Below are 21,516 nucleotides of genomic sequence, written 5' to 3'. Positions count from 1 at the left end.
AGACTGCGGCCACGGGCCTACACAGCTGCAGGCAATCTGCAATCGGCGCACCTGGCTCTGATGAGGCTCGACAGTATAAGGACCAACGCAGCCGACGATCCAGCGCCGGAACGTAGTTCTCTGTCTGACAGTAAGCTTCGCGCCTCCGGCTCCTCTCCTGTGTCCGCTCTCCATATTCCCTTGCTCCTTGTGCTTACTTGTCCCTGTCGTTTCCCCGTTCCCGCAGTATCCCTTGTCGCCTGCGCCTCACAACCCTGGATCTCCCACTGGACCCTGATTGCCTCGACTTCCCTCGCTTTGGATCAGGGACCTCTTTCTGACCCAGACCCTTTGGACTTGTTTGCCTCTTCAAACAACACACACTTACACTGCAAAAACTGAAATCTAAGTAGGATTAAATATCTCAAATAAGGGTGATATTTGCTCATTATCAGTTTAATAAGATAATTATTCTCACTAAGCAGATTTTATGTTAGAGTCTTTTGCTTGTTTTAAGGGTTTTGGTCCTAAATGATCTCAGTAAGATATTATACAGCTTGTTGCTGAGATTGGATGACCTATATTGAGTAAAACATGCTTGAAACTAGAATATCAACTGATGCAAAGCTGTGTCATCAACACTCACAAGTATAAAACTACTTTTTTAAAGTAATAATTTCTTATTTCAAGCATGAAAAAAAAATCATGATTTTGACACAATTGTGTCTCATAATTAAAACAGATGACAGCCAAATGGACTTTGCGGTTTTATTTTCAATGAAACAATAGAAAACACGTACTCATGTAGTAGTACAGTTGGCACAGTACAGTAAACTGACAGTTAATATTTAAACATTTAACATGTGACATTTCAAACTATTTTGAACAGAAATAGTTCATACACATTCAGATAAATTCCTCAAAATTACATTAACATTTTTTTTGGCCGCGGGTCGGGCTGTATATATGCGCACTGATTGACTGAAAGAGCACGCACTTGGCGCGATGATGTCATGTTATCGACGGAAAAATGTATTTTTAGACCATATGATTTGCCTGAGCGGCGAGGAGACCCCGAGAGTAACAAGCTGTTGCCTTGTTGCCTTTCCATTAAGAACAATAAATTATTTTTTAGTATAAGTTTGCTGGTTTCAAGAAATGTAATACAGAGTGCATATCATTATGTCAAGATAATGGCACTAGCATTTACTTAATTTAAGAATATGTTTCAACATATTGAGCAAAAAAGCTCTCTTTTTTTTTTCTACCAAGAAAAGTGCACTTGTTATTAGTGAGAATATACTTATTTTAAGGCAGGGGTGTCCAAACTTTTTCCACTGAGGGCCGCAACTAGTGGTTAGAGTGTCCGCCCTGAGATCGGTAGGTTGTGAGTTCAAACCCCGGCCGGGTCATACCAAAGACTATAAAAATGGGAACCATTACTTCCCTGCTTGGCACTCAGCATCAAGGGTTGAAATTGGGGGTTAAATCACCAAAAATGATTCCCGGGCGCGGCTACGCTGCTGCCCACTGCTCCCCTCACCTCCCAGGGGGTGATCAAGGGGATGGGTCAAATGCAGAGGACAAATTTCACCACACCTAGTGTGTGTGTGACAATCATTGGTACTTTAACTTTAACTTAACATGGAAAATTTAAAGCATGTGGGGGCCATTTTGATATTTTTCATTTTCAAAACATAACAAAATATATGGATTTATTTATTTATTTTACCTTTAGGGGTCCCGGGGACCATAAAGGGTCTCAGTCATTAAAATGTTAAAAATAAGTAAAATTATTATTTTTTATTTAACGCTTACAGTTAATCTCTATATCAATTTCAAGTTCATTTATATAAAGTAATTATAAAAAAAAGGTTTTATGGCTTTTCTGTCAAAAACAACTTTTTATAGTAAAACTGAAATATGCAGTATTTAGTAATTAGAGCCCTAAAGGATCAATAATGCAGGACACCATTGATTTTAATTATTTAATATTTTTGAGTAATCACAGTGAAAAGATAAATACAATACCACTAAATATATTTGGGATCCAAAAGGTGCCCCACTCATAAAGTGATACATTTTTATTAGGTTGTTCTTTTACTTTCAACACTTAAGTTACGAGATCAACTTCAGATATATCTGTCGATTTCACGTTTGAACTATTATTTTGTTTGTTTTATGCTCTTTTGTCAAATAAAACTCTGATGTTTTTATATGGCATCTACACAATATATGCAATATTTACCACATAAAACATTTTAAAGTGAAATATTTGAAGTAACTGGAGCTTTGAAAATAATTCATTATAACATGGATTTTTTTGTCATTATTTTTTTTGGAGCAATGGCAAAAAAAGAAAGACAAAAGAAAAAAAAAAAAAAGCCTGCATGGCAGCTTTGTGTCAACTTTTTCTCGTTAGATTTCACCTCATTCCACTTTTGTGAATGTTCTTTGTTTATTTTTGCAATGGCATTTCCAGAATGTGTGGCGGGCCGGTAAACAATTAGCTGCGGGCCGCAAATGGCCCCCGGGCCGCACTTTGGACACCCCTGTTTTAAGGTATTTTTGGGTTCATTGAGGTTAGCTAATTTTACTTGTTTTGGAAAGTCTTGACAAGCCAAATTTTCTTGTTCTATTGGCAGATAATTTTGCTTAGTTCAAATAAAATACCTCTAATTTTTGTACTATTTTTTCTTGTTTTTGAACACTGACTTTTTCGCAGTGCACAACAAACTCCTGGTAATCCTATTTTGTTCATTCCTGCACATAATCCTGCACTCACACTCATAGTAGCATACACACTCCACTCACTCATCAAAAGACCAACAAACCCCGTTGAGCGATACTTCCTGTGTCGTGCCGTCTCCTCCCCCCCTTGTCGTACACAACACATACACGTTTTCCCGTTCTGACCACGCATCCACCAATCGAGTCACCAGCGTTCCCTGGGCTCTGCAGGACGGGGGCCCTCATTATATCACTGTCCATGCCGGGGGGGGGGCCCACCAAGTCTGTCCCTTAAGCGCCTGTTCTATTTGACCCTTTTTAAGTTACATCTGGCCTAATGAGCCCATTATCCGCACCCCCTGCCCCCCACCCATCTTGTAGACAACATCCCGTTTCCTCCATCCGACATCTTCAGAAGCCCCCCCCCCCCCCCCCCACCAAAACTGTCACACTGTGACGCCTCCTTCCCATTTTTACAAACAACTCCCACCTCTCCTTTCGAGGCGGTGCGTTTTATGTCAGCGCTGGGAAGGACTCGGGTCTGGTTTTAACGGCCTAACACCTGCGCAGGTTGTTGCCCCTCTTCATCACACATGACAGGATGCCTGAACGGTCTTCGGGGGGGGGGGGATTTGTGTGGGGACACCTTCAGAAGCTGCATGTCGACAAGACGCAGAACTTCATGACTGGTGGGAGGGAGAAAAGAAGTGTGTTTCATGTGCTGCGCCGTGTGGTTTTGCATTCGGGATTGTGCGTCATATCGCAGGTGTTAGGCGGAAACACCTCAGTTCTACCAAAAAGGTCCCAGAAGTCCAGTTTTTAAGGTTGAATTGGTGGACTACTGTCTGGAAATTAATTAATTAAAGTTAAAGTACCAATAATTGTCACACACACGCACGGTGTGGTGAAATGTGTCCTCTGCATTTGACCCATCCCCTTGTTCACCCCCTGGGAGGTGAGGGGAGCAGTGAGCAGCAGCGGTGGCCGCGCCCGGGAATAATTTTTGGGTGATTTAACCCCCAATTCCAACCCTTGATGCTGAGTGTCAAGCAGGGAGGTATAGGGTCTCATTTTTATAGTCTTTGGTATGAACTCACGACCTACCGATCTCAGGGCGGACACTCTAACCCAGGGGTGGGCAATTAATTTTTACCGGGGGCCGCATGAGCAACCCGAGCACTGCTGGAGGGCCACATCGACAATATTTCAATTAAATTTTGCTCAATATTATTTTTGATATATACCGTAGGATAAATAATAATAATAATAATAATAATAATAATAATTAATAATAATAGTAATACTTCAACATAGTGTGTGTAACAGCATTCCATGACTAATATAAATAAATTAACATTAATAATAAATGACAGTAAAATAAGCACACGTATGACTGAGGAGTCATAGTGTAACTTTGTGTGGTGTTTGAGTTGTCCGACTTTTTGTGTGGCCATAAACGCACCAGTGGTTTAGTGCTATGCGTGTTGGTGACAGATGACAAGTTGGTTTTGGCCTGGTTTGTACGGCAGAAAATGACTACTTTTTCGAGATAGTAGTGTTTTATTCATGTTTTTGGTGTGGTTATGTCCGAATATAAACAGTTTTGCTCAATAAAGTGATCGATATAATTCCTGTCCTCGAAGCATCTCGATAGACGTTACAATAATTGAACGGTGTTCAATTGAACGGTGTTGACGAACACCGTTAGGGCCGCTTGTTGTCACTGTCACTCAAAGTTGCATTGCAAAATTACACAGAATAAATATGTTTATTTTGTTTAGAATTCAGATGGGATTTGATTTGGTGCGCGGCATATATTTGCTGCGCGCAGCAGACGCTTGAGCAGTGCGCAATTGCGCAGGCGCGCACCTTAGAGGGAACGTTGCTTTGCAGTCCACGTCTTGTTGAAAACACGCCATTCTTCATCAACTTTTCTCTTTTTAGCGTCTCGGGTGTAAACCGTGCATCACTTGTCGCTGCATGTGCACCTTCACTCGCAGGTTACACACGGACACACGTCCATAAATAATACTTTTCAAAATAAAAGCAGCACAGTTGTATTGCACGCACGACATAGATGTTTTTTCAACTTTATTTTGTAATTTGTAATTGCAGCTGTTCACATTCACTCACAATCACGCACACGCATACGTCCACACGGAAGTAATACAAATAACGATTTTGAAAACAAAAGCAGCACCGTTGTATTGCACACTCGACATAGATACTTTTTAAAATGTATTTTGTAATTTATAATTGGCCTCACGCGGGCCGGACAGGGACGTACAAAGGGCCGGATGTGGCCCGCGGGCCGCAGAATGCCCAGGTCTGCTCTAACCACTAGGCCACTGAGTAGGTGTCTTCCTGTGGCAGATTCAACAGAATTGGACAACTTATTTTTCCTGGTCACCTGTTGCTAGGCAGAACTCACGGGGCTCAAGCACCCAAAAATATTTTTAGTTTCTCAGCTCTGGTCCGTATGGTACATTTTTCGTCTACTTTACTATTACTTTTCTACTTTATAGTTGATCTGCCGTTTCTTTTCTTTTCTGCTCTGGTCCGGTGGCCATGGATGAAGTGCTAGAGTCGGGACCCGGGGTGGACCGCTCGCCTGTGCATCAGTTGGGGACATCTCTGCGCTGCTGACCCGTCTTCGCTCGGGATGGTCTCCTGCTGGCCCCACTATGGACTGGACTCTCACTATTATGTTAGATCCACTATGGACTGGACTCTCACTATTATGTTAGATCCACTATGGACTGGACTCTCACTATTATGTTAGATCCACTATGGACTGGACTCTCACTATTATGTTAGATCCACTATGGACTGGACTCTCACTATTATGTTAGATCCACTATGGACTGGACTTTCCCAATAGTATGCTAGACCCACTCGACGTCCATTGCATCCGGTCTCCCCTGGGGGTTGGGGGGGTCAACCACATTTGCGGTCCTCTCCAAGGTTTCTCATAGTCATTCATATTGACATCCCCCTGGGTTGTGAGTTTTTCCTTGCCCTTATGTGGGCTCTGAACCGAGGATGTCGTTGTGGCTTGTGCAGCCCTTTGAGACACTTGTGATTTAGGGCTATATAGATAAACATTGATTGATACATTTTGTCTTTTTGTGCCCTTCCGTGCACTATCCTGTCCATCCTTTGTAAATGGTAAATGGTAAATGGGTTATATTTGTATAGCGCTTTTCTACCTTCAAGGTACTCAAAGCGCTTTGACACTATTTCCACATTCACACACACATTCATACACTGATGGTGGGAGCTGCCATGCGAGGCCCTAACCACGACCCATCAGGAGCAAGGGTGAAGTGTCTCGCTCAAGGACACAACGGACGTGACGAGGTTGGTAGAAGCTGGGGATCGAACCAGGAACCCTCAGGTTGCTGGCACGGCCACTCTCCCAACCGCGCCAAGCCGTCCCTGTTGTAACTGAGCTACTGTGTGGAACAATTTCCCTTGTGGATCAATAAAGTTTGTCTAATGTCTAATCAAACTCAAGGCCCGGGGGTCAAATCTGGCCCGCCACATTATTTTAAATGACCCGCGAAAGCCTAGAAATAATATGCGTTAATAAATGCTTGGTAACACTTTAGTATGGGGAACATATTCACCATTAATTAGTTGCTTATTTACATGCAAATTAGTAACATATTGGCTCTTAATTAGTCATTATTAAGTACTTATTAATGCCTTATTCTGCATGGCCTTATTATACAACCAGTAAGCCATTAACTAAGAGTCTTCCCTCAATAACCTCAGAATTATTGCTTATTAGTAACCCAAACCCTAACCCTAATATGTTCCCCTAGTGTCCAAATAACTCTAAATTAAGTCTTTGTTACTTAGAATATGTTCCCCATACTGAAGTGTTACCAAATGCTTCATCTTTTCTTACTAAAAATATTTCTTCTTTCCCTTTTGACATAAAAAAAAATAATGTACTGCATGCAATTGCATATCTTTTAAAAATTCAAATTCAAAATATTATATTATCATGTATCCCAAAAGTATTTTTGTTAAAATAAAGATAAATACTGTACTTAAATATCTGCTTGACTTATGATTTCAAAATGTAAAATTGACAATAGATTTTACGGTTAAATTCTGCCGACTGAGTTTTTTTTTTTAGCTTAAAATCAACTTTGGTACTGTTTTTTTTTTTCATATACAGTAAGACATTATAACCTTAAAAAACAAACAAAAAAAACATTAAAACAACAAGATTTTACGGATAAAAAAAACCTGGCAGCTCTGCTCCTTGAATTTTACTACTAAAAACAGTGGTATTGTTTTTCCATTCCATTCCATTTATTAAATTTTTTTATATGCTGTAAAAAAAAACACTGCTTGTACTGTAAAATTCTGGTTACCGAGCTGGCAGTTTTTAAAGTAAAATTTAAATATTTTTTTTTGCAGCTTATGTAAAACAAATTAATTGTTAATATATTATATATATACATGCAAATACAGTATATATTACTCATTGTTAAAGCGGCCCTCTGAGGGCAACCATAACTGCGATATGGCCCTCAATGAAATTGAGTTTGACACCCCTGGTCTAATGTCTAATGTGCCGCAGCGGTACTCAGTTGTAATACACTTTTCCACCACTTGTGGCAGTAGTGACAATATCAAAACAAACAGAAGAAGTCTGGAGCTATAGTCATAGAGAAGTTTCTTAAGCGCAAAAATAAACTTCAATTTTATTGACAGTTTATTTTTTAAGAAACATTTACTCTGGAATTTTTTATTTTTTATTTTATGTACATTTATTTTTCATCAGTTTTAATGAGTGCCTTCCTTTGCAGTATATTTGATTAGTATTAGTAATCCACTTGATCTAGTCCTTGATAATAATCTTTGTGATTAACAAATATGCTTTCATAGCATTTGACAAGGTTTGTCCTGTTATAATGGAAGTAGGTTAGTTATAATTATTGAATAAGAGTATCATCAAGTATAAAGACTAATTCGGTGTTAATAACTGAGTGGGTCCTGAGCCACTGTGTAGTGGATAATTTGGGCCCCGAGGTCACAAAGGTGAAGAACCCCTGCTCTAACAATGCGTACATTTGAGAATATGAGTTATAGGACTAATGTGTTTTTGCTGGTCACAGTACACGCTGTTGGCGAAGCACAGTATGTCTTCGTCGACGGTTCCATTCAGCGCAGTCTGATTTGATTGGGGGTGTCCGATCTGATGTATTGATATCATCAGCTAAAAAAAATATCGATTTGCATGTAAAACCTCTGATACAAGCAGTCCTGTTTGTATCGGACTGCTTGTATCCGATACAAGTGAATATGCACAGAAGGGCATACATACAGCAATGTTAATATTTGGTTACATGTCCCTTGGTAGCCATCCACAAGCTTCTGGTTGAATTTTTGACCACTCCTCTTGACAAAATTGGTGCAGTTCAGCTAAATTTGTTGGTTTTTCTGGCATGGACTTGTTTCTTCAGCATTGTCCGCATGTTTAAGTCGGGACTTTGGAAAGGCCATTCTAAAACCTTAATTCTAGCCTGATTTAGCCATTCCTTTACCACTTTTGACATGCGTTTGGGGTCATTGTCCTGTTGGAACACCCAACTGCGCCCAAGACCCAACCTCCGGGCTGATGATTTTAGGTCGTCCTGAAGAATTTGGAGGTAATCCTCCTTTTTCATTGTCCAATTTACTCTCTGTAAATCACCAGTCCCATTGGCAGCAAAACAGGCCCAGAGCATAATACTACCACCACCATGCTTGACGGTAGGAGTGGTGTTCCTGGGATTAAAGGCCTCACCTTTTCTCCTCCAAAGATATTGCTGGGTATTGTGGCCAAACAGCTCAATTTTTGTTTCATTTGACATCACATGGACAAAGATAAGACCTTCTGGAGGAAAGTTCTGTGGTCAGATGAAACAAAAATTGAGCTGTTTGGCCACAATACCCAGCAATATGTTTGGAGGAGAAAAGGTGAGGTAGTATAATGCTCTGGGCCTGTTTTTCTGCCAATGGAACTGGTGCTTTACAGAGAGTAAATGGGACTATTACCTCCAAATTCTTCAGGACAACCTAAAATCATCAGCCCGGAGGTTAGTCTTGGGGGCTGTTGGGTGTTCCAACAGGACAATGACCCCAAACACACGTCAAAAGTTGTAAAGGAATGGCTAAATCAGGCTAGAATTAAGGTTTTAGAATGGCCTTCCCAAAGTCCTGACTTAAATGTGTGGACAATGCTGAAGAAACAAGTCCATGTCAGAAAACCAACAAATTTAGCTGAACTGCACCAATTTTGTCAAGAGGAGTGGTCAAAAATTCAACCAGAAGCTTGTGGATGGCTACGAAAAGCGCCTTATTGCAGTGAAACTTGCCAAGGGACATGTAAGCAAATATTAACATTGCTGTATGTATACTTTTGACCCAGCAGATTTGGTCACATTTTCAGTAGACCCATAATAAATTCATAAAATAACCAAACTTCATGAATGTTTTTTGTGACCAACAAGTATGTGCTCCAATCACTACATCACAAAAAAATAAGAGTTGTAGAAAGTATTGGAAACTCAAGACAGCCATGACATTATGTTCTTTACAAGTGTATGTAAACTTTTGATCGCGACTGTAAGTGATTATTACATTTTAACAGAAGTGTAGATAGAACATGTTAAAATAGAAAGTAAGCAGATATTAACAGTAAATAAACAAATAGATTAACAATTCATTTTCTACCACTTGTTCTTAATAATGTTGACAAAATAATAGAATGATAAATGACACAATATGTTACTGCATATGTCAGCAGACTAAATTAGGAGCCTTTGTTTGTTTACTTACTACTAAAAGACAAGTTGTCTTGTATGTTCACTATTTTATTTAAGGCAGGGGTGTCAAAACTTTTTCCACTGAGGGCCGCACACGGAAACATTTAAGCATGCGGGGGCCATTTTGATATTTTTCATTTTCAAACCATAACAAAATATATGGATTTTTTTTTTAACCTTTAGGGTTCCCGGGGACCATAAAGGGTCTCAGTCATTAAAACGTTAAAGATAAGTTAAATTATTATTATTTTTTTAAATTTAACGCTTAAAGTAAATCTCTATATCAACTTCAGGTTGATAAAAAGTGAAAAAAAAGAAAAGGTTTTATGCCTTTTCTGTCAAAGACAACTTTGTTTTTTATAGCAAAACGGGAAATATGCAGTATTTAGTAATTAGAGCTCTAAAAGATCAATAATGCAGGACACCAGTGATTTTAATTTTTTAATATTTTTGAGAAATCAGTGAAAATATTAATAAAATCCTACTAAATATATTTGGGATCCAAAAGGTCCCCCACTCATAAAGTGATACATTTTTATCAGGTTTTTTTTAACTTTCAACACTTAAGTTACAAGATCAACTTCAGATATATCTGTCCATTTTACGTTTTAACTATTATTTTGTTTGTTTTTATGCTCTTTTATCAAAGAAATCTTTGATGTTTTTATATGGCAACCACACAATATATGCAATATTTTTTTCCACATAAAACATTTTAAAGTGACATTTTTTAAGTAATTGGAGCCTTGAATAGGTCAATAAATCATTATAACATAGATTTTTTGTCTTTTTTTTTTTTTTTTTTGAGCAATGGCAAAAAAAAAAGAAAAATAAAGATAGACAAAAGAAAAAAAACAAACAGCCTGCATGGCAGCTTTGTGTCAACATTGCAACTTTTTCTCGCTAGATTTCACCTCATTCCACTTTTTTTAATGTTTTTTTTAAATTTTTGCAATACCATCAATTTTGCAATTATTGCAGAATGTGTGGCGGGCCGGCAAACAATTAGCTGCGGGCCGCAAATGGCCCCCGGGCCGCACTTTGGACACCCCTGATTTAAGGACACAATTGCAATAAGAAACATATGTTTCATGTACCCTAAGATTTTTTGTTAAAATAAAGGCAATAATGAAATTTTTTGTGGTCCCCTTTATTTAGAAAAGTATCGAAAAGTACCGAAAAGTATCAAAATACATTTTGGTACCAAAATATTGGTATTGGGACAACACTAATGTCGTGCATGAATGTAATGAGCAGAGTTTGACTTTGTGGACTATTTGAAGTCTTTCTATTCACTCTTACTATGCAAGGTGTTGGATACTATTTACAACCAGCAACAATTAGATGTACAGTATGTTGTACATTACAAGTTGAGTATTAGCACAGTTCCTGGAAAGTCACAGCAGGATTTGAAGTGCACACAAAAGTCCCACAGAAGAATAATCTGCCGGGTGCGAGATCTTGATTTGATTTAATGAAGGGAGTTTGAGGTCTGAGAGAGGATTTGCTCTCACACACTCACTCAAGTATGTCCCAGTGATCCGTTGAACAAACCCTATTAAGGGCAATTACCAGCCGTGGCAAATCCATTTCTTTGCTTTCATGACCAACACAGAAACGCTATTAAGCTTGAACGTGAGGCTTCCTGTTCGCGTCGGAAATCTTTGTTTCCGTCTTAGCGTAATCACTTTGACGCATAGGCGCCGATCTACATTTCTGCCAGTGGGTGCTCGGTGTGTGTGTGTGTTAGTGTTGTCCCGATACCAATATTTTGGTACTTTTCGGTACTTTTCTAAATAAAGGTGACCACAAAAAAAATGTCATTATTGGCTTTATTTTAACAAAAAAATCTTAAGGTACATTAAACATATGTTTCTTATTGCAATTTTGTTCTTAAATAAAATAGTGAATATACAAGACAACTTGTCTTTTAGTAGTAAGTAAACAAACAAAGGCTCCTAATTTAGCTGCTGACATATGCAGTAACATATTGTGTCTTTTATCATTCTGTTATTTTGTCAACATTATTAAGGACAAGTGGTAGAAAATGAATTATTAATCTACTTGTTCATTTACTGTTAATATCTGCTTATTTTCTCTTTTAACATGTTCTATATACACTTCGGTTAAAATGTAATAATCACTTATTCTTCTGTGGTTTGATACTTTACATTAGTTTTGGATGATACCACAAATTTGGGTATCAATCCTATACCAAGTAGTTACAGGATCATACATTGGTCATATTCAAAGTCTTCACGTGTCCAGGGACATATTTCCTGAGTTTATAAACATAATATACATTTAAAAAAAACAAAATAAGGTTTTGTGATGTTTAATCATTACAGTATGACTAGATACGCCCCTGTACTTGGTATCATTACAGTTGATGTTAGGTGTAGATCCACCAATGGCGTTTGTTTACATTGTAGCGTCCCGGAAGAGTTGGTGCTGCAGGGAATTCTGGGAATTTGTTCTGTGGTGTTTATGTTGTGTTGCGGTGCAAATATTCTTCCAAAAGGTGTTTGTCGTTGTTGTTTAGTGTGGTTTCTACGGAGCCCCCAAAGGGACATGGATGTTTTGCGAGATCTCACAAAAGGTTTTTTTCCTATGTCAGTGAACCGGAAGTAAAACAGGCACAGTACCCATTACGGCGAGAACGCCCCCTCGCCCTGAGTATTCTTTTCAGATGTCTCTCACTTACGTCAAAGCCATGTCTACGTGCAAGAACGGATTTTGACGTCTTTATATGTTAGGCCAATACTAAAATAGAAATCCATAAACTTCTCCCACGGATGATGGGTAGGCTCCTCCGTCGCTTTGTCTGTTTCACTTCCGGTTCGCCATCGCTGTGTCTGTTTTACTTCCGGTTCACTGACATAGGAGATCTCGCAAAACATTTTTTTCCCTCCATGTCCCTTTAGGGCCTCCGTAGGTTTCACTATATGGCACATGTTTATGACAGTGTTGGCATTATTCATACTGCCACCCTTAGTTAAAGTTAAGTTAAAGTATCAATGATTGTCACACACACTAGGTGTGGCGAAATTATTCTCTGTATTTGACCCATCACCCCTGATCACCCCCTGGGAGGTGAGGGGAGCAGTGAGCAGCAGCGGTGGCCACACCTGGGAATCATTTTTGGTGATTTAACCCCCAATTCCAACCCTTGATGCTGAGTGCCAAGCAGGGAGGTAATGGGTCCCATTTTTATAGTCTTTGGTATGACTCGGCCGGGGTTTGAACTCACGACCTAATCTACTGCCACCTTTAGTGTGACATGTATGGCTGTTGACTACGTATGCACTTCATTCGTTCGTGTGCAGTGTGTTCAAAGTCAAGATGACTGATTGATTGATTGATTGAGACTTTTATTAGTAGGTTGCACAGTGAAGTACATATTCCGTACAATCGACCACTAAACGGTAACACCCGAATAAGTTTTTCAACTTGTTTAAGTCGGGATCCACTTAAATTGATTCATGATACAGATATATACTATCAGATATATACTATCATCATAATACAGTCATCACACAAGATAATCATCAGGGTATGTACATTGGATTATTTACATTATTTACAATCTGTATCATTAGTTCATTATCGGTCAAAATGCAACATTGGTTGGCCTTGTTAATTAAAGATTATACGAATTGTGACTAATTTATTACGCAAAACGGACCAAACGCTCCACAAAATTAACAACCACAAGATTGATTTTTCTAAAATTATTTTTAAAGGTTGAAAGATGCCATCAATCCCACGTGGGTGTTCGACATTGGGATCGGCGCCTATGCTTTTGACGGGGGTTTTGCACCTTCGTAGACGACGTGAATATAGCGTCGGATCCCTGCTTTTTTTTGGGAGAATAAAGCGGCGAAAATAAAAAAAAAGGCCCACTCGCCGCCCCCTTGAAAAAGCAAGACCAGTTTCTCCATCTCTCCACGAAAGCAGGGGAAGCCCATTACAATGTTCATCTTCTCAACGTTTGACAGGTGGAAGTAGGACGTCGGGCTTTATGTTTTAATTATAAAGAATTCCAGATGTGAGGTAGTGGGGCGGGTGGTGGTGGGGGGGGGGCTCATAAATTAAAAGCAGAGCTACTCAAATGTCTTTTTTTTTTCTTTTTTTTTTCAAAGGAGACCAAGCAGGTCAGCATCTGCTTCTCATTGCAGCCAATGTTATTAAGGGTCCCCGACTACAGAAAGACCAGAGTCCCGCGTCTGGCCTGCACAATAATTGACGCTGTTAAATGTGCCTAAACAGATTTAGAGCATCCAGAAAAGTGACATTTGTCTTCCACTGTGACTCTAATCATCTATTTTAGATTAGAGGGTTGCAAGCCGCGAGACAAAGAGCCAAAATAAATCTGCAAATGTAAAAAAAAAAAAAAAAAACGGGTCGTGTGCAGGAATTTGGCAGGAGCTGCAAACAAATGGATGGCATTAGAAAAGCAGTATGAGTAAGCTTATGTCGCACTATGATACGGCGTGGCTCACAACAATGTCTTGTCCAAACAATTTAGTAGAACATTTGACAAAATCTGTAAAAAAAAAAGTTAGTTTTTCAGTGTAACTGACACCCACTGTTCTCGGTTTCATTACTTAGAATTGCAAATGACTGTATGTCCAATGTAGATTTGAGCTTTTCCATGAATTTATCGTATATGGTGGCTGCACAACTAATAAAGTGCTCATAGCGAGGCGGAGAAACGGTTACCAAAATCCACGGTGTGGATTGATTGATTGATTGAGACTTTTATTAGTAGGTTGCACAGTGAAGTACATATTCCGTACAATTGACCACTAAATGGTAACACCCGAATACGTTTTTCAACTTGTTTAAGTCGGGGTCCACTTAAATTGATTCATGATACAGATATATACTATCATATATACTATCATCATAATACAGTCATCACACAAGATAATCACATTGAATTATTTACATTATTTACAATCAGGGGTGTGGAGGGGGGGGGGGTATGGGGGGGGGGGGTATGGACATCAAGTAGTGGACATAGAGAGAGAGAGAGAGAGAGAGAGAGAGAGAGAGAGAGAGAGAGAGAGAGAGAGAGAGAGAGATCAGAAGGCATAAGAAAAAGAAAAAGTATCTGCATTTGATTGTTTACATTTGATTATTAGCAATCCGGGGAGGGTGTTAGTTTAGGGTTGTAGCTGCCTGGAGGTGAACTTTTATTGCGGTTTTGAAGGAGGATAGAGATGCCCTTTCTTTTATACCTGTTGGGAGCGCATTCCACATTGATGTGGCATAGAAAGAGAGACCTTCTCACGGTTTTGTGACACCGTTTTCAGTTGGGTTTGGTGCACTGCAAAAACTGAAATCTAAGTAAGATAAAATATCTCAAATAAGGGTGATATTTGCTAATTTTCTGTCTGATAAGATAATTCTTCTCACTAAGCAGATTTTATGTTAGTCTTTTACTTGTTTGAAGTGTTTTGGTCCTAAATGATCTCAGTAAGATATTACAGCTTGTTGCTGAGATGTTATGAGCTATATTGAGTAAAACATGCTTGAAACTAGAATATCAACTGATGCAAAGCTGTGTCATCAACACTCACAAGTATAAAAGTACTTTTTTAAAGTAATAATTTCTGGCTATGCAAAACGAAAGTAAAACTGAACTGGCTACAAAGTAAACAGAAACAGAATGCTGGACGACAGCAAAAACTTACGGCATCCACAAAGTACATCCGTACATGACATGACAATCAACAATGTCCACACAAAGAAGGATAGCAACAACGTAAATAGCCTTGCTTGCTTACACAAAGCAGGTACGCGGAATAGCGCTCAAAGGAAGACATGAAACTGCTACAGGAAAACACCAACCAAACTGGAAGGGCCACCAAAATAACAGCGCAAGACAAGAACTAAAGCACTACACAGGAAAACACCAACAAACTCAAAATAAGGCGACCTGGTGGAGTTTCATTTTTTAACTGTCATGTCTGTTCATGTTTTTGTTTTGGCCATGTGTTCGTTTTTTGGACTCTTTTTAGTTCCTGGTTGCACTTCCTTGTTTGGTTTGGTTTCCATGGTCACCCATTCGTTTTCACCTGTCTTGTCACGCACCTGTTTCACGTTTCGAGTCACGCACCTGTTTTCACTGATCACGTCACTATTTAAATCTGTCTGTTTCTGTTGTTCGTGCTGGCGTCCTCACACATTCACACTCCTGCCACTCTGATGATCCATGCGGCTCTTTTTCATGTTTTTTCTCATGCCAAGTAAGTTTTGTTTATTAAGACCACAGTTAGTGTTTTTGTTTCTTTGTTCATAGTTTTTGTGCCCACGTGCATGTCTTTTGTTTCTTAGTCAAGTTTGTATTTCCGCCTTTGTGCGCACCATTTGTTTGCTTCCTTTTTTTTTACTTTATTGGTGTTAAAAATAAATCATGTATTCAAACTCACGTCTGGCTCGCGCCAACTTTCCGAGAACCTAGCCCTGACATTAACGTTTTCTGCTGGTGGTGTGCCTCTGGATTTTTTTATGAAAAGAATGTGCCTTGCCTCAAAAAAGGTTGAAAAACACTGGAAAGAGAAAATGGAAATGTCGTATGCACATACTCGCCAACCTTGAGACCTCCAATATCGGGAGGTGGGGGGTTTGGTTAGGGGCGGGGGGCGTGGTTGGGGGCGTGGTTATTTACAGCTAGAATTCACCAACTCGAGTATTTCATATATATTTCATATATATATATATATATATGAAATACTTGACTTTCAGTGAATTCTAGCTATATATATATATATATATATATATATATATATATATATATATATATATATATATATATATTTATTTTATTTACATAGAAAAAAAAAAAACACTTTAATTTCAGTGTTCCGGTGGCTATCCATTAGATGGCAGTATTGTCCTGTTTAACTTCTCCGTTCATGATGAGTATATCATTTCGGCCACCGTGTTCAATGGAGAAGTCTGTTCTACAAAATTTACAGGCAACATACACCTTCCCCTTCGAACTGTCCTGGATGAACTGAAATTCTTGTTTCCATTCGTTTTGGAACTTGCAAGCGTATTTCTTCATCTTGCTCGTCGACGGCGTCGCCATGTCTGTAATTTCCTCGTTCTTCTGCTTCGTCTCCTTGTTGTGTGCGCAGTTGTGCACTCTACTCTCTAAAAGCCCTAGATGTTATGACGTCATTGGGCAGGCAAGCTGTTTATATTGTGGGAAAGCGGACATGAGAACAGGCTGTCCCCACCCAGTCTCAGGTCCGCATTGAGCTGGAGGGGGCGTGGCCTCCAGCTCCGGCTGAATACCGGGAGTTTGTTGGGAGAAAATCTCTGCCGGGAGGTTGTCGGGAGAGGCGCTGAATACCGGGATTCTCCCGCTAAAAACGGGAGGGTTGGCAAGTATGCGTATGCATGCATGTTCGAAATAAACACAAACTCAACTCAACTCAATTTGAAAGGGGACACGCCTCTAAAAACTACTGTAGTTGTTTGTAGCACATTCTATTGCATTGTTTTTCTTATTTATGTTACATGTTAAAATTGTGCAATTTTGGGGGTGGGGGGCCAAGCACCGATGATTTGATTTTAATTAATTTCATTTAGGGATGTCCGATAATATCGGACTGCCAATATTATCGGCCGATAAATGCTTAAAAATGTAATATCGGAAATTATCGGTATCCGTTTCAAAATTATCGATATTGGTTTCAAAAAGTAAAATATATGACTTTTTAAAACGCCGCTGTGTACACGGACGTAGGGAGAAGTACAGAGCGCCAATAAACCTTAAAGGCACTTCCTTTGCGTGCCGGCCCAGTCACATAATATCTACGGCTTTTCACACACACAAGTGAATGCATGCATACTTGGTCAACAGCCATACAGGTCACACTGAGAGTGACCGTATAAACAACTTTAACACTGTTACAAATATGCGCCACACTGTGAACCCACACCAAACAAGATTGACCAACACATTTCGGGAGAACATCCGCACCGTAACACAACATAAACACCATCCATCCATCGCTTTTCTACCGCTTATTCCCTTTGGGGTCGCGGGAGGCGCTGGAGCCTATCTCAGCTACAATCGGGCGGAAGGCGACGTACACCCTGGACAAGTCGTCACCCCATCGCAGACAAAATAAACACAACAGAACAAATGCCCAGAACCCCTTGCAGCACTAACTCTTTAGGGACGCTACAATATACACCCCCCCCCGCTACAGCCCCCCCCAACCCCGCCTACCTCAACCTCCTCATGCTCTCTCAGGGAGAGCATGTCCCAAATTCCAAGCTGCTGTTTTGAGGCATGTTAAAAAAAATAATGCACTTTGTGACTTCAATAATAAATATGGCAGTGCCATGTTGGCTTTTTTTCCATAACTTGAGTTGATTTATTTTGGAAAACCTTGTTACATTGTTTAATGCATCCAGCGGGGCATCACAACAAAATTAGGCATAATAATGTGTTAATTCCACAACTGTATGTATCGGTATCAGTTGATATCGGAATCAATAATTAAGAGTTGGACAATATCGGAATATCGGCAAAAAAGCCATTATCGGACATCTCTAATTTCAGTAGTTGACGCCGTTTCTTTATCCAAGTTTTTTTGCGTTACGAGCAGCGCGGCAGGACCAATCTCACTGGTATCTCGAGGCACCTTTGGAGTTATGAGCACATGAAGGTCCTGCAAGTGAGTCCATTCAGTCGGGCGGGTAATGAAATGAGCTTGCCCAGGATGACATGGCGGGATCACATGGGCAGAAGTAAAGCGGAGCAGCAACTCTCAGGGGTGTGATTGAAAGGGTGAGAAGTTAATTTGGCAGCTTTTCCTCCTCGCTTTGCTAATGTTTCCTCTCAGGGCTAAAAACACCCGCACCCAAATCCCCCCCCCCCCCCGCCCGCCCTCGCCCCGTTCCACCGCCTCACCTCTCCAAACTCCATAATGACTCACTTCCACTCTGCACCCAGCTACCTTCTCTGCTTCGCCTTTCTTCCTTAAACATCCCCTCCACTTGTGTCCATTTCTTGGCCCCCTGACCCCGCGCCCTGCCCCCTTTGCATCCTTGTGAAAATCCACCCTCCATCGCGGCATTGCACGCTGACCCGAGACGAAACCTTTTCTCCCCAGGAAACATCCTGCTCTGAAACACTTCGGCTCAAGTGTGTTTTCTCCGGGGACTTAAAGAGGGGCGGCCGGGGACGTCGGGAGGGGTGTGTGTGTGTGTGTGTGTGTGTGTGTGTGTGTGTGTGTGTAAGTATGAGGTGATGGCGGCGTGGTACTTGAGCTAAATGGAGACCATGTTGGTGTATCTTCACGGCCTGTCAATCAGGAGCTCGCTGATGTGTACGGGGGTCTCTGCTATAGCTCAGGAGAGGATGAAGGGTCAGGAGGGGGCGGGTGGTAATGGGACTGGTGTGTGTGTGTGGGTGTGGGTGGGGGGGTGGGGGGGCATGGTGTCCTTGTTCTCCTCACTCACCACATGAAGGATCACTGGAGAGTGTGACGGTGTGTGGGGAGTGCATTAAGGGGCGAAGGCAGGCCTCGGACGATAAGTCGCCATTAAGAGTTCGAATTGATTCACTGACTCGGTCCCAATTAGAGCTGATCCTGAATCACCTGCGTTAACGATCCGAATCCTGGGGCTCCGAATCCGGAATCCTGACGCCACGGTCACCATTCACCATAACCGGGGGGGTCAGCAACCCGCGGCTCCAGAGCCACATGCGGCTCTTTAACGGCACCCTGGTGGCCCCATGGAGCTTTTTTGAAAATGTATGGAAGTGGAAAAATGGGGTGAAAAATATGTTTTTTGTTGTAATATGGTTTCTGTAGGACGACAAACCTTCCTAATTGTTAGAAAGCTGTCACCTCCAGGAGCGGGCCAGCAAGCAGCTGCAATCAATCACCGGCAATCAACACACCTGAAGCTAAATGATGAGACCTGCCTTCATAACCCTGCTATTCTGGGCCAGAACGTAGTTTCCTGTTCAGTACGGTAAGCCTATACGTCAAGCTCAATGCGCACTCTTTGCTCTCTGTGTTTTCTCCCCCGTCGTGTTCATTGTCTCGTGTCTTCGTTCCCACGTCCCGAGCGGTGTGTCTCGTCTCCCCCGTAGGGGATGGGTCAAATGCAAAGAGTAATTTCACCTCACCTACTGTGTGTGTGTGACTATCAGTGGTACTTTAACTTGAAGTTTTATGTAATATTGGCTGCATGTCTGATAGTTGTTTGCATGCCATGTTCATACTTGCCAACCTTCCCGTTTTTAGCGGGAGAATCCCGATATTCAGCGCCTCTCCCGACAACCTCCCGGCAGAGATTTTCTCCCGACAAACTCCCGGTATTCAGCCGGAGCTGGAGGCCACGCCTCCTCCAGCTCAATGCGGACCTGAGACTGAGTGGGGACAGCCTGTTCTCACGTCCGCTTTCCCACAATATAAACAGCTTGCCTGCCCAAAGACGTCATAACATCTAGGGCTTTTATAGAGTGCACAACTGCGCACACAACAAGGAGACGAAGCAGAAGAACGAGGAAATTACAGACATGGCGGCCGAAATGATATACTCATCATGAACGGAGAAGTTAAACAGGACAATACTGCCATCTAATGGATAGCCACTGGAACACTGAAATTCAAGTATTTTTTTTTCTTTTCTATGTAAACAAAATAAAAAATAAAAAATATATATATAGCTAGAATTCACTGAAAGTCAAGTATTTCATATATATATATATATATATATATATATATATATATATATATATATATATATATATATATATATATATATATATATATATATATATATGAAATACTCGAGTTGGTGAATTCTAGCTGTAAATAACCACGCCCCCAACCACGACCCCCGCCCCCAACCCCCCCCCCCCCCACCAAACCCCCCCCCCCACCTCCCGATATTGGAGGTCTCAAGGTTGGCAAGTATGCATGTTGTTCCAGACCACAGCAAACGTTACCCAGCTCGCAAAGATCGTAATAAATCCATTAGAAGAAGACAGCCTGTTGTTTCCTCTAACTTGGACACACACACACATCTATACCTTTGGCCATTCTAAGACAGTCATTTCCAGGAGTTGTCTCCCCCTCTGAGAAGTTTTACTAATGTTTTCCAATGTTGTAAAAATGTGTAGAATAAATATTATATTTCAGCATTTCTGTCAACGAAGATTTGCTTCAGCTTGCGACACATAGTCATTTTGATAGTAGGCTAATATAGCTAATTATCTATTTACATTATGTGTTGCCATCATTATAACACTTATATAAGTCTTTACATTTTTTACGGCTCCAGGCAGATTACTTTTTTGTATTTGTGGTCCAATATGGCTCTTTCAACATTTTGGGTTGCCGACCCCTGCTCTAACCCTTAGGGTCCTTTGGCTGCCTGCTGCTACTGTAAGTACACAAGGTGAATTAGCAGACACACAGAAGCAGACTCGGGTGATGCTGCTGACTCGCTTCAGTGACTCGAGTCTGCACACTCACAGGAAACAAGGCCTGCTGATGAATGGATTGACTCCAAGTGACAGAATCACTTTAGTGCAGTGACGTGCATTGAGGTGATGCACTGATGCCTGTGGAGTTTTTATTTGTTTTGTTTTTTTTACTTTAAAGAGACCTACTGAGGCAGCACGGTGGAACAGGGGTTAGTGCATGTACCTCACAATACGAAGGTCCTGGGTTCGATCCTGGGCTCGGGATCTTTCTGTGTGGAGTTTGCATGGGTGGCAGAGATAGGCTCCAGCACCTCCCGCGACCCCAAAAGGGACAAACAGTAGAAAATGGATGGATGGAATAACGGAGCAGCATCTCCTCATCCGGAAACAACAACACCGGAAATGTGTCCCGTGAAAAACCGTCCGACCGGAACTCTGAAATGTAAATAAATGTGAATAATGTAAACTCGCTACACCGGTATGTTTTAGCGCTTTCATGGTGAGTTTACT

This window comes from Entelurus aequoreus, linkage group LG03 (genome assembly GCF_033978785.1).
Source record: "Entelurus aequoreus isolate RoL-2023_Sb linkage group LG03, RoL_Eaeq_v1.1, whole genome shotgun sequence".
Taxonomy (NCBI): domain Eukaryota; kingdom Metazoa; phylum Chordata; class Actinopteri; order Syngnathiformes; family Syngnathidae; genus Entelurus; species Entelurus aequoreus.
Note: the sequence above shows the minus strand (reverse complement) of the source record.